The 13,683-nt window shown below is 42.6% G+C and overlaps 1 long non-coding RNA gene across 1 annotated transcript; it reads left to right on the top strand.

Annotated features, from left to right (window-relative positions):
* The first annotated feature begins 422 nt into the window (after window positions 1–422).
* Window positions 423–8,945, top strand: LOC148685062 (uncharacterized). Its single transcript, XR_015951059.1, has 3 exons — window positions 423–4,074; window positions 4,758–4,827; window positions 5,324–8,945. It is a non-coding gene; the product is annotated as an uncharacterized LOC148685062 (long non-coding RNA).
* Window positions 8,946–13,683: the final 4,738 nt, after the last annotated feature.

Genomic DNA, 13,683 nt, shown 5'->3' on the forward strand with positions numbered 1-13,683 from the left:
ATCAGACAGACACAGGTGAGCTGTTTGCTGCTGCAAGAAGTGTTATTCTTGTTTATGGTGTGTAAAATATACAATCTTTGAACAATCAGACATTTCTAACCCCTTAGTTTTAAGATAAAGTCTCATTTTACTTCCTATTATTTATTTTTAAAATGCTTAATTTCTGAAAGAGTTTTGTTTCCTGCATTTTTAGAATTGCAGTAAAGCTACCTGCTCCAAAGCATTTCTACTGATTTCAATCCAAGTGGCTTCCAGAGTAAATATCAGGATATATCTACATATCTATTGAAATTCAGTATGCGTTGCAATATTAGCCACTAGTGCATTGCTTTCTGTAACTTGATTCCACTTCTCAAAATGAATCTATAGAGCTCCAAGTTAGTTAATCATGCCAGCTGTGAGGTCCTGATTCAGTGACTTTCAAGCCACCTTAAACCTTGGTAAAGTGAAATTTGTGGCAGATAATGCCTACAGACACCAGACATTCAGCCAATTTTAATTTTTTTCAGCAAATATAGTAGCAATTGAATGAGGATACTTCTATTTGTGGTATGTGTGTACATTTCATGAGATTCAAAACTCTACTAGCATACAATTTTATGCTTTTTGTATGAAACTGATCTGTATGTGGCGATCTTACTTGATCCCATTCAACATTCCCATCTATTTTTATTTTCAGCCACTAAATTCAGCACACTATGATAAATTTATTGGCCAAGCCCACACTTATTTGTGCCACTATATGGAGCTGCAATTGAGCCTTGTAATTTCCACCAGCTGAGAACTGGGCTAATTAGCGTTGGGTGTAGAGCTGTGCCAGCGAAATCGGTCATAATAGCTTTGTCTGTGTGAATTTCAGCTTGCAAGTTTGTCTGGAGAGACAGGATAAGAGGGAAGGAGGAGCACTATAGGAATATTGCTTTCTTCTTTTGCTTATTGGTTGAAATGGTTAAATCCTAATTTTGATGTGTTTGGAATATTATCACAAAGCAAGAACTCTTTGGCCAGGATCCAGAGAGTCACTTTGGGTGCATCCCAGGGCTTAGGCATGCCTAATGGGACTGTGAGATTTTCTCTGAGCAGCAGTCTCTCTATCTCCCCGCCCCACATCATTCCCTCTATTTCAGATGTTTAGGTGTGAGTGCCATTGCTTTATGTAGCCAAAACAGCACCACCCATTGAAACACAGGAGCTATTACGGCACTTGGGAACCCAAAGGCTTACAAAAGTACAGTGGGTGGTATCCAGTCCAATCATTCCACTAATGCAATGATTTGTGGTTGTACAACAGAACTTCACACCCCTCCCAGATCTCTGGGGCAGGGTTGAGGGAACCTCTAGAACACACCTGGGGAAATGTTCTGTTGCACGAGCAGAAATCCTATGTTGGATTCAATCCGAATTTTGTTTTTGAGAAAAAGCTGTAAAGATGGTGCTGATGGTGGGGAGAATATCCAAAACAGTCCAAGAAGGACTAAAAGAGTGCAGTGTCCATAGAATGTTGACTGTCAGTAGGCAGGCATAGGCAAACTCAGCCCTCCAGATGTTTTGGGACTACAACTACCATTGTTGTTGTTGTTTAGTCGTTTAGTCGTGTCCGACTCTTCGTGACACCATGGACCATAGCACGTCAGGCACTTCTGTCTTCCACTGCCTCCCGCAGTTTGGTCAAACTCATGTTCGTAGCTTCGAGAACACTGTCCAACCATCTTGTCCTAGTCCCCTTCTCCTAGTGCCCTCAATCTTTCCCAACATCAGGGTCTTTTCCAGGGAGTCTTCTCTTCTCATGAGGTGGCCAAAGTATTGGAGCCTCAGCTTCACGATCTGTCCTTCCAGTGAGCACTCAGGGCTGATTTCCTTCAGAATGGGTAGGTTTGATCTTCTTGCAGTCCATGGGACTCTCAAGAGTCTCCTCCAGCACCATAATTCAAAAGCATCAATTCTTCGGTGATCAGCCTTCTTTATGGTCCAGCTCTCACTTCCATACATCACTACTGGGAAAACCATAGCTTTAACTATACGGACCTTTGTCGGCAAGGTAATGTCTCTGCTGTTTAAGATGCTGTCTAGGTTTGTCATTGCTTTTCTCCAAAGAAGCAGGCTACCATTATCCCTAGCTAACAGGACCACTGGTCAGGGATGATGGGAATTGTAGTCCCAAATCATCTGGAGGGCCGAGTTTGCCTATGCCTGGTCAGTAGGGATGAGGTGAGGGAGAAATGGAAAATCATGGAGGAAGGTAGGGCTGGAACAGTGAACAGTGAGCAGGAGCTCTCCATGGTGCAACATTTCGTTGCAAGTCCCATGCGCCCCAAACGACTTTGGAAATTTCTCCTTGGTTCCAAAAGAGGCCACACAGCATGGGGAGATATGATTGGCAAAAATAATTGCATTGTTCTTTGGATCTAGGCCATTAAGATGAATAGGAACTCCCAGCTCTAGGAATAAGTGATGTGCATTATTCTGATTTTATGTTCAGGGTTTTTGCTTCACCCACAAGGTGAGAATGAGGACTTTGAGAAGATGACATTGCTTCAATTTTCTTTACTTGCTCCCAGAACATATGAATCCATCTATTCCAAAGGAAAGATCTATTACACAGAAGCCATATATATTGTAAGCATAAAGAAGGATCTTCCTTTAAAAGGAGATCCTTTGCATGTTTGCGTTTTTTTAAAAAAACTGTTCATGATTACCAGGGTGAGAAATTCCAAGCTATTGTTTCTGGTGAACATAAAAAAGTCAGCCCAATGGTGACAGAGTATCACTGTCAAAGAGAGCGCTATTCCCAAATGAAAGGAGGGATCTTTTTCAAATAGTGCCACCTAAATGGCTGTTTCTTCCTCTTTAGTTGCATATCTGCAAAGTACTGTATTACGAAGCCCAATATTTTCAAGCCAGTGGGTCTGTTATTTTCCTGTTTGTTTAATGTTGATTTTACTATTAAATATATACCCTACATTCTCAGCACAGAGGGTATCACAGTAGTGGCAAAGGCAAAAAGATACTGAAACTGGTGCCCCATTTTTTATAGCCATAACCCCCTTTCCTAGGTTACTGTTTCCCTGGGAAAGAGGGCCAGGGGACAATTTTGATTAGGAAAAGAGTATGGGAAAAATAGTTCAATGGAAAATACCTCTCCTGGTATGCCCCGTGGAGGACCTTAAGGTCCACAAATAATAATATTTTGGAGATCCCGAGCCATAAGGTGGTTAGATTGGCCTCAACTAGGGCCAGGGCCTTTTCAGTACTGGCCCCGACTTGGTGGTACACTCCCTCACAGGAGACCAGGGCCCTGTGGGATTTGACATCTTTCCGCAGGGCCTGCAAGACGGAGCTGTTCCTCCTGGCCTTTGGCCTGGACCCAGTCTGACCCCTATGTTCTCCTCCCTTATGGTTCTGATTTGGGCCATTCAAAATGAGGCTGCATTTAAAATTTAAATTGTATTTTAACCTGTATTTTAGTTAATTGTTTTTTTCCTTTTACGTTTTATTGTAATTTTATTGGCGTTAGCCGCCCTGAGCCCGGTTTTGACTGGGGAAGGCGGGGTATAAATTATTGTTGTTGTTATTATTATTATTATTATTCCACCCTTCCCTATGCTGCTGCAAAGAAATTTGCAGCTCCCCACTCCACATGGCTGCATTTCAGTAAGAACAAAAATCAGATCCAATCATGGTCCTCCCACATAATGCACAGTTTGGCCTTTTGCCCCAGCCACTGAACACAGATCTCATGTATCAAAACTATAGCATGGATCTCCATCACTGTCTAGAGAACTAGGGACCAACAGGTGGGGACATATCACTGTGTCTTAATAGTTTTTGTTGTAAGTCAATACAGGGTCTCCTTTTGGGGCCAAAAAACAGTAAATGAATGATCTAATGAATGAAATGAATGGCACGAAATGAGCACTGTTCACAAACAACACACACCCCAAAGCCAAGGATAACAAAGAAGATATGAAGGACTGATGAGCAACACTTGTCTTCTCAGAATTCCTCTGCCTCGGGACGCCAGATGCAACTCTAAGCCTGCAACCAGAGCTGCAGGGAAAAAGCACCCCACAAGAGGTAGGCAAGGTCAGGTGGTTGTTGGGGGTCACCAGGGAGGGGGGCATTATGTCTCATCATATGGTGCCTACACATCTCCAACCTTCCCATTAAATGTGATGGCCACCCATGGCCTCAAGAGTGTCTCCCATCAATCCCTGCAGTACTGGGAAACTTTTAACTATACAAGCTTCCCTTCACAGCAGACAGCTGTGGAACACAGGATAAATATGCACAGTGTAGAAAGGGGACTTCTGTTTATTTCACATGCTGGTGAGCTTCCACAAAGCACCAATGAATGCAGTGGATAACAGCCACCTTTGCTAGTGAATGCTAGGCACTTTTTGTTGTTTAGTTGTGTCCGACTCTTCGTGACCCCATGGACCAGAGCTCGCCAGGCACTCCTGTTTTCCACTGCCTCCCGCAGTTTGGTCAGACTCATGTTTGTAGCTTCGAGAACCATGGAGTTTTCTTGGCAGGGATCCTGGAATGGCTTGCCAATTCTTGCTCCAGGTGGATCATGTTTAGTCAAAACTCTCCACTATGACCTGTCCATCTTGGGCAGCCCTGCACAGCATAGCTCATAGCTTCTCTGAGTTATTCAAGCCCCTTTGCCACGACAAGGCAGTGATCCATGAAAGGCACTTATTTCTGTCTATTGCTACAGCTGGCAAAACACTCATGATGTATTTTCTCTACTCCAGTACAGCCAGAGCATATGGAGCAAAAGAAGCTGCAACTGCAGACAAACATTCCAGTCCCTACAATGGACAGGTGAGTGTTCTTGCAATGACTGCATTGCCTTCCCGTACAGGAGAAGCTTCCAAACATAGAGTGGGAGAGTGGCCTGCCAGTGGGAGACTGGGAAGCTGAGGTGAGGCATGCAGGGTGGAATTGCACCTAGTGATAGCATCCTTTGTTGCTTTTGCTCACTCACCTACCCATAATGGCACTTAGTCACTGGACGTATCAGTTGCTGCTGATCCCCGTTATTCATTACCATCCCATACTTGTCTCCCCGTAGGCAACAAGGCAGCCATTCCATATTCTGAGAGGCAAGGATGATTCCCATCCCTAGTATGCAGACCACAAATGGCACCTGCAGCAAGCAGCAGCAATAACCAGTTGAAGGCAGATATGCCTTTGTTGGGCTGCTGTCTTGGTGCCTACAGCTTTTCCATCAGGTGTGATAGCCCATAATGTAAACAGGGGTAGCCAACACGAAGAGTGATAAGGAAACCTGCATCCATTACTCTTCTTTCTCTTGCAGTTTTCAAGCATACAGAAATCCTGCAAGAACGCAGAGACAACAGCCTTGATTCTTCTGTGTTGCTGTTAGAACTTATACCTGCCACTGATACGGTTTAATAAAAGCTGGGATGTTGTGAAGCTGTGTTTCAGCTTTGTCTGTTTTCTCATGACGGTTGGCAGGTAGGGAACCATATCACCCTCCAATTTTTGCTCTGCTCAGTTGTCTCCCAAGAGAGGCACACAAACTAGGCAAGGGAACAGTGAGTTCCTTGCTACAACAACACAGTAGGACTGTGGATATTGCCTATAGCTTTGAAATAGAAGTACTGTACTAGTAATGGTGAATGGGTTGCCTCCTCTACCTGACTTTCCCAGTGATGAAAAACCTACCAACTGGGCTGCATGGAGAGAGGGAATGCAGGGGTGGCTGTGGGCCAAACTGATCACAAGGTCGCATGGGACACTAACCAACACATGCAGCAGTTGTCGAATATATTTCTGAATGGGATGAAGTAGGCTTGGCAAAACGAGAAGTGTTCTGGAGTAAATGGATCTGAGAGAAAAATGATTGGTCTGTGCAAATGACACTAACTGGATATCTCATTGCTCTGTCTTGGTTTGTCTGTTTGGTTCCTCCCAACCATTTCTCCTGGGATTCTGTAGCCAGTAATGACTGAAGGCTTTGGCATGCTGTATCTGTGCTTTTTCATTGAGTTATGGATGCACATAGTGCTCCTTTGGTCCACATGACTAGGAGCCTTCCTGTGCATTGGGATGATTGAGAGGAGTAAGTGGCATGTCATAGGAGACTATAAATGGCCCTTCATAAGTTATTCTGTGCACACTTTTGGCTTGGTGGTCAAAGTGTAGCTATGGGTTCTGGTCTTGTTGTTTTCCCCTGTCTGCTGGCTAGACGCATAAAATGTAGGCTGTGCCTGGTAAAGATCAAATTCACATCTCTCTGGATTTTGGTTTGAAATCTCATTTCATTTCCCCCTCTGTTTTGCTCCTTCCCAATGGCCTACTAAGTAGCTCACAATACTTTCTGCCATGGGTCTACTGTTGTAGCATTCCTTTTCCTTTGTGCATGCGCCTCTTCCCACTTTCCCCTGAAAAATGCTGTCTCTCCTCACATTCACAGCAATGCAAACACACTTTGTCTTGAATGGAGGCATTGATCCTCTCCATTGAGACTGAAACCTTCCTCCTGAGATCTCCCCTGGCTTCTTCATGCAGGTCTCCTATGAAGAGTGCCCTGACAGCTTAAGCAGGAGGAGTCACTGTGGTCTCCTTTTTCTGTCTGATACTGAGCAGTGCAAAAGCTGTGTGCATACTGGTTTAGGTGACATAATGAGGTCATTTGCTCATTTATTCATTTATTGTAGATCTGTGCTGCCCTTCAGTTTACGAAACCTGGCCTAATTTCAGGAGTCACTTAGAAGGAGGACTCTGAAGATGATAATGACACTTAGGCTTCTCTCTTTTTGTTCCCTCCAGATGTTGTACTCCCACAACTCTTGTGACCCCTGACCATTAGGCATGTTGGCTGGGATGGATGGAAGCTGTTAGGTATCAAGGATATGTAGAAGGTACCATGTTGGGGAAGGCTACACAGTTGTCCTTATTGATGCTTTCTATCTATGCAAGGAACTATGCAACTTTCCATTAGCTCAGATTAAGGGTTCTGAAAGAACTTTCAAAAGATGCTCATGTGTTATAGTGCCCAGATGGATGGAGTCTCTAGATTTGGGGTATGTGTCTGATGTAGTGCATATATGGTGCTACCAAGAGGCAATTGATATTGGAAACTGGTGAAGAAAAGGAATGGGTGGTGGATCTTAGGGTGTGTTTGGTCCAGGCTGTTTAGAATTTTTTTTATATAGAAAACTTGCAATTTGAGTGGTACCTGAAAAACAATAGAAAGCCATTGTAGGTGCTGAGACAGCGACACAACCCAGTGTTGCATTTTATGCTAGTATATCCTGCTCTAGCTGAATTTTTCATAGTCATAAGGGGCAGCCCATCATAGATCATGTTACAGAGCCTTTGTTTGAGGTTACAGAAGCATGGCTAATAGTTGATGGGTGCCAAGTCAACATATAGAAAGGTTCACAACCTTCTTGCCAGGTGAAATTGCTGGAAAGCTTGATGCATTTGATTGATGCAATGCTGTGTTAACAACCTTGCAAACAAATCAGAATGATTGATCAGTAAATTGCTGATGCCATTTAAACGTTGTGCAAACAAATCAGGATGAATGTTTAGGGTCATCTGGAAGCAACCCAAGTCTTCACATGATGGTGCCAAGTAGCTTTACATATGTGTATGAGCAGGAAGGGTCAAGATCAATCTTGTGACCCCAGAGGGAAGTGATAAGGGAAATCCCCATAATCACCTGCTTGGGACGTGGTTGAGAAAAACAAGTAGAACCAGTCAAGGATGGTCTCACTATATCAGGTGTGGGGAGTCTGTGTCCTTCCGCATATTGTTAGACTACCACAACCATCATTCCTGATATTGGCTATGCTGCCTGGTGCTGATGGGAGTTGGAGTCCAACAACATCAGAAGGGCCACACATTCCCCACCCCTGCACCAAATATTGTAGTTGCTCAGTATCCTGTGTGGAATAGTATGAATATAGCAGAAAAATATCGCAGGATGAATAGAGTGCTACTGTTACCTGTATCAAACACTAGATAAAGATTGCTTGCTGAGCAAGGCTGCAAATGCCTTCGTCCAAGCTAAACAATCCAGAAATCTGATAGTATCCCGAAAAAGATGAAGTTGAAAACTAATTGTTCACTTGACATTATTCTACAAAAGGGGAAGGTTAAAAATGAGGCAGTAACTGGCTGGGGGAAATTTGCATCTCGGTTTCGTTTATTGAGTTGGAGCCAGACAACTACAGGCCACCTGGCGTCCTTCCCTCCCTGAAAGATGTATTAATATCCCCAGGCAGCATCTACTAGGCAGGATGGGCATAGACCCAGGTCACAGGTGGTAACCTACATGCTTTTAAATTCCCTGCACATCTTTGGGTGAAGCCAACTGATTCTAATCCAAATCCAATGGACTAGGGTGAGCTTTGGATACATAATATGTTAATTCCATTCAGAATTACCTACCCTGAATATGCTTACCTATACCATTAAGGCTATCAAGTTGGTCTCTCCCCACCCTCGCCAGTGTTCAGACTGTAGTTAAATCTACATATATTCATAGTAAAGGCTTCATAGATTGCACTCAGACGTGGCTAGGTTATTATGTATGAAAAGAGATAATGAAGTATAGCATAACTCGTTGTTTCTCTCTGTGTCTAGTTGTAAGATTTCTGCTAATGACTCCTTTGGGGATCAGTATGAGGCCCTCTTTAGACACCTGCAGATTCTTCCTCTTGCTCTTTTGACCTTTGGTATTTTTCTCTCTGCAGATATTTAATAAAGAATGGTAGATCTGCAAGGTCTGTATGACTAGATAATAAAATAAATTGTGACCTGCTTGTTTTCACTGAGATCATCTGAGGACAATGTCAGTGCAGATTCATCCCTTGAGTCATCTTGCTCACCTTTTACCGTACATCCTGCTGGCAGCTTCACACATCTCCAGCTTGTTGCAAGTGCTATTAAATTGAAAGTGCAAAAAAGGGGTTAAAACAGGTACCTTAAGCATGGCTCCTGTTTGGCAGGCTGCACACGGTGGTGAAAATGTGTTTAGATTTCAGAACTGGATGAGAACTGAATGCAAATCAGTTCCTCTTCCAAAGCCTTGTGCTGCCAGCAGCCCTAAAATATTTCCATCTGGTGCTCCACCTTTTCTTTCATGGTGCAATGAAGTGGCAGTCTTGGGAGATGAATATGCATTCTGATTTTGCCTCAGGCAAAAGTTAAAATATTCCCATTTCAAGTATAAACCACCAGCTGGCTAATACTGTTGCTTTTCTCTGTCTGTAATCCTATGACATGTATTTGGGAGTTGGCCCCTGCGACTTCAGTGGGTCTTACTTCTGAGTAAATGTGCACAGACTTGGGCTGCACAAAGTGTTATACTGGTAGCAAAAGGGGAAACTATGCAATGGATTGTAGCCTTTTAAAAAAATCACCCCTTATTTTTCATGTGACTATTTGGTTAGGCTTCTGTGAGCTTAATGCTGCTTTGCCACTAATTTTACCAATCCTTCTGTGATGGACATTTATGCACAATCCTTGGATTTTGGGTTCCAGTAAGCCCCGTAGTAACACACTGCCAAACATTCATGCATGAAAATACCCCTCTAGTCTTTGTCATTTCATCTTTGTTTTATGAATCGAGATACATGCTCAAGTAAATGTAACTTGCCTTGTAACAGGCTGAACTGTGGGAAGCTTTGTGTTCAGCTTGCTAGTCGATATAACTATGCTTCTCACCCATAAGAGCAAAATGCACAAAGTCCTACAAGATCTGCCCCCTGCTTTGCTGACCTGTTTCTACCTGGCCTGGGTGGGGTCCTGACTGAACCCTGCTGTAAAAGCTGCTGCTAACACTGAAGGGGCCAGAGACTTGACTTAACCATGAGTCCCACAAGGCTCCAGATCTCCTATCTCTTGACCTCATTTTTCAACTTGTATTTATTAAGGACCACGTTGCTTACAGGGCAGTTGAGATTGCAGCAAAACATAATGTTAGAACCAGTGTGAACTGACTTAGAGACCTTAATTTTCACTATACATTTGCATATGTGAATTTCATACAGATACATACATTCACATGTCCTGACTCTTAACTAACTAGCAAAACTCATGTCTAAACTATCTTGAAATTAAAACACACTCAGTATTGACATCTCTCTCTGAGGGTTCCTCCATATTACCTATTGAGCATTCATCCTGATTTACTTTCACAAAGCTTATGTGAAGGTTAGATTATCTGGCCATTCTGTTTGTTTGCATGGTAGTTATATGACAATGAGCATTCATCCTGATTTGTTTAAGGGGTGTTCTTATGTCTTCTCGTTGGCCATTCATTCCACATTTTTCAGTGTATTTCCAGTCACTTTCCTAACTATGAAAAGTTTGTTTCTTTGTTAAAGTGGATTTTCTGTGCTAGGTGCATCTGTAAACTTGTGATTACTTGTGAGTACATTCAGTAACATGTCTCTTTCATGTAGCTAGGGAGGACCATTTCCAGACTATCAGTGTTTTTGGGTGGGATTCAGTTATATCCCAGCCTGCACAATTAAAGTAGATTTGGAGCTATTGTGAAACAAACCTGCTTCCACAAAAGATAGGATTTTTTGCAATAAGGAAAGTGGTGGGAAAATGCACAGAAAGTGTAGAACAATGCCTGCTTGATGCAACTTCATGTAATATCCCCACAAACAAATCAGAACAAATGCTCATTAGAAAAGTTGTCTGGAAGCGACCTGATGCAATAATAGTGCATTAGTGGTGCATTTATACTGTAGTGTTTGGACATCATTCCACTTTAATAGTTGTTCTGTGATACTTCCCCAATGCTGTTGCATTATTGTGGTCTGGAGCACTCTTGCCAGAAAAGTGGAACACCCGTCCATTTGTGGTATAAACAGTTACAGGATTTCAACAGGAAGTTAAGAGACATGTACTGATTGGAAATGAAGCAATATGTCACACCCCAAAACTTCTGCAGGTGTAAATTGTATTGAAAGTGGAATCACACATAACTGCCCACCAAGTTATCCTGAGAGATGGTGGGCTAGCCCAGGTTCACTTAATGTTCTTTATTTATGCTGTGTGGATTTGGACTTGGGTTATCCTGCTTCAGGGTGGGATAGGAAAAGTGTGTACCCTAAAATGTGTTGCTGTAAGTACCGTATCTTTTTCACCTTCTATTATATATGTTTTGGGAAGCTAATACTTGTCGTGTTTTCTTATTGTGAGTTCATTGCACATCACACTGACTTGCTTTCCTAACATGAAGATTAATCTCTGTAATAGAAAATGTATTTTCTGAAGATGCTATCAGGAAACAGTAGATTGGGGTGGAGAACCTGTGACTCTCCAGTTGTTGGATTACAGCTCCTTTCATTCATTGGCTATGCTGGCTGGGGCTGATGAGAGAGTTGGAGTCCAACAGCATTTGTAGACGAAGTGTGCATGCACACGAAAGCTCATACCAAAATAAAAACTTAGTTGGTCTTTAAGGTGCTACTGAAGGAATTTTTTTTATTTTGCTTCGACTCAGACCAACACGGCTACCTACCTGTAACTAGCATTTGTAGAGCCATAGTAGAGGATCAGGTACAGAGAACTGCATTGATTCCCCTCCCCCAAATGATCGCACATGGCTGATTTCGCAGTTAATTTGCATTTCTCAAGATACAATAAGCATAATGCTGTGCTTTCTCATCATTATGCTGAGCCAATGTATGGTTGACATTGCAAAATCAGAAAGTACTTCCTACTTTCTGTTCAACTTCTGATTATCATGCTAATGATCTACTGAAGTGCAGAACTGAAGATTTTGGATTTTTATCTCTATTATTAGTGCTGCTTTCTAAACATGTCCCTGAAGGTAAGAATGGATGCAATGAAGGCAGTGAAGTAGGATCTCATCGCTGTCTCCACAGTCATGTGATAGGCCTGATTATGAGTTTGAACATGTGCTTGGTTGGCTCCGGAGTGAGATTAACGCCACTTACGCTCCAGCCTTCACCTGGTCTATACCATTGACCACAGCTCCTCAGAAACATCACCAGGAAGTGGCCTGACCATAACAATGGGGTGATATCCATGTGATCTATTTCCAGACCACCCCGCTCTCCACATGGCTCAAATACAAAATCAAGGGTATTCCCTGCTCCGTGTGTTGCACTGATATTCATCTGAGACAGGCCCATAGTTACCATGGAGGCCATGAACACCAAAACTGGACTTGAGGTTTCCTCACCCAAAATCACCATTCTGGGTTCCACGCCCAAGACAAGTTAATTCTTGGTTCCACACAGCACCCAAGACAAATTCAGTCAGTATCCCAAACCTGCATATCCTTCAGTCTCCCTCCCCTCAGGGGAAGTGAACTCCTATGTACATCAACACCTCCCTGCTGCTCCCAGTCAGGGCTGATGTCAAACTGAGTACCTGGGAAGGTAGAGCTGCATCAGTTCCGACCCATCCACCTCCCTCACCATGGTCTCAGTGATATACCCCAGGGTGGCCCATTCATCCATGAATCAGCATGGTTCTATTACAGACCAAATTGGCACTCAACACCAGAACTACCAGAATGTTGGGGACAGTGGCAGTGAGTTCCGTTACAGGTTGTTTTGTACTGTATGCCTGCTGTTAGTTTGGACAGGATTTCTTGCCTGATCTGAGATTTTGTTTGTTGCTAGCCTGATTAGATCTCATAATCTTTTTTGAGGAAGGATTTTGTTAAAGAGACTTTGTTGAAATAAGCAAGTTTCACAGTCTTGAGGTAGTGGCGGAATAGGTTCTTTTTCAGTCTGCTTGATGAAATTCATAGGAATTCCAAAACCAGCTTCTCTTTCCAAAAAACTAACGTAAGGTTCTGAGGAAGTGCAACAATGGAGAGTCAAAAATAGTAGTGTTCCATTACTGGGCTGAAAGCTCAAATTTGAATTTGCTCTACATGAATTAATAAAACCTGTTGATTTCACTGTTAATAGCAAATACTTGATTCAGGTAACCGGAGAGCCTGAAGGTGCTTTCAGCACTTTAAAAAATAAATAAAAATAAAACTAATACATGGTTGACTGTTTTGGAATTGTGGACAGATGGGTAATTGATCTTTATTAGCCCTCTGCTGTCAACTCTAAATAAAAATGGAAACATCTGGCTTTACAATTAACCCCTCTTAAATATGCTTATGAATATGTAATGACACCATTTTTACATGCTACTTAGCTCACAACCATAATCTCCCAGTGTATAGTATGATAATAGCTTTTGGGGGAGGACACTTAGAAATTTGAAGGGAAGCAGACTCCAGCAGTGGCACTTGTGGAACATGCTGTCATCTTGACTTTGCAGCTTAGAACCTATGTACTTCTGTCTTCTTAAAATAAAATTGAAGAGCCTTGAGAGTTTATTAAGGCCAGCTGTATTTCACTTGGACAGGTCCTTGGCTCCTACAGACATCTGTAGTTCCAGGAACACTGGTGTGCAGTAGCGGAGAAATGGACAGCCACACATTTGACCCTTCCCCTGCTTTGCTGTGTCCTTTCCCCTCTCCTACTTAGATTCTACTTACTTACAGCTCTTCCCTTGAGAGTTTCTCTACCCCACATTTCAAAAATAATCTCTCTGGGTTGTATCCAACTATTTATTTAAAGCATTTATAAACCACTTAATATTTTAAAATGACAGCTGTGTACACACTGCTGTTTACTCTGCATTCCGTTT

This window comes from Zootoca vivipara, chromosome 7, assembly GCF_965207765.1.
Source record: "Zootoca vivipara chromosome 7, rZooViv2.hap1.1, whole genome shotgun sequence".
NCBI classification, from domain to species: Eukaryota; Metazoa; Chordata; class Lepidosauria; order Squamata; family Lacertidae; genus Zootoca; species Zootoca vivipara.